At 46.8% G+C, this 770-nt stretch overlaps 1 non-coding gene across 1 annotated transcript; it reads right to left on the bottom strand.

The window, feature by feature from the left end:
• Nucleotides 1–309: 309 nt before the first annotated feature.
• Nucleotides 310–416, bottom strand: LOC120257334. Its single transcript, XR_005535648.1, has one exon. It is a non-coding gene; the product is annotated as a small nucleolar RNA R71 (small nucleolar RNA).
• Between the last annotated feature and the right edge of the window lie 354 nt (nt 417–770).

Raw genomic sequence — 770 nt, 5'->3', positions numbered from 1 at the left:
CGTCCCCCGATTACAGCTCAGAATTTCGAGCTGAAGCCGGCATTCATCCATATGTTGCAGCAGTCCACACAATTCAACGGTTTGGCCGATGAGGATACAAATAGTCATATAGAGAGCTTTCTCGAGGTGTGCGACATGCTGAAGGTAAATGGGGTTACGGATGATGCTATAAAATTGGGAGCCTTCCCATTTTCCCTAAAAGGGAGAGTGAAGCAGTGGCTACACTCATTACCTAGAGCATCGATTACTACTTGGGAGGAGATGGTAGAAGCTTTTCTAACCCGTTACTTCCCTCCCGGTAAATCAGCAAAGCTTAGGAATGAGATCTCATCCTTTGTTCAGTTGGAATTGGAGTCTCTATTCGAGACGTGGGAAATGTTCAAGGAGCTCCTGAGGAAATGCCCGCAACACGGATTCCCGGAGTGGATGACTGTTCAAACCTTTTATAATGGTTTGAACCCGAGTACAAGGCAAATCTTGGATGCGGCATCAAGGGTACCTTAGTTAGCAAGACCCCCGATGAGGCCTGACAGTTGATTGAAGAAATGGGGTTAAATAGCTACCAATGGAATGCTAGGGAGAAGAAAAAGCTGGCCGGTCTCCATGAAATTGATGCGGTAACTTCATTGGCGGCCCAAGTAGAGAATCTGAGTAAGAAGTTAGATCACTTAACTTCAAATAGTGTGGCGGCCGTGACTAATTGCTCCGGTTGTGGTGGAGGACATGCTCCTTCCGATTGCCCGATCTCTATTGGAGATGTTTCTTCAGTG

Source organism: Dioscorea cayenensis, unplaced genomic scaffold (assembly GCF_009730915.1).
Source record: "Dioscorea cayenensis subsp. rotundata cultivar TDr96_F1 unplaced genomic scaffold, TDr96_F1_v2_PseudoChromosome.rev07_lg8_w22 25.fasta BLBR01002022.1, whole genome shotgun sequence".
NCBI lineage: Eukaryota > Viridiplantae > Streptophyta > Magnoliopsida > Dioscoreales > Dioscoreaceae > Dioscorea > Dioscorea cayenensis.
Note: the sequence above shows the minus strand (reverse complement) of the source record. Positions and strands in the feature narration are given on the sequence as shown.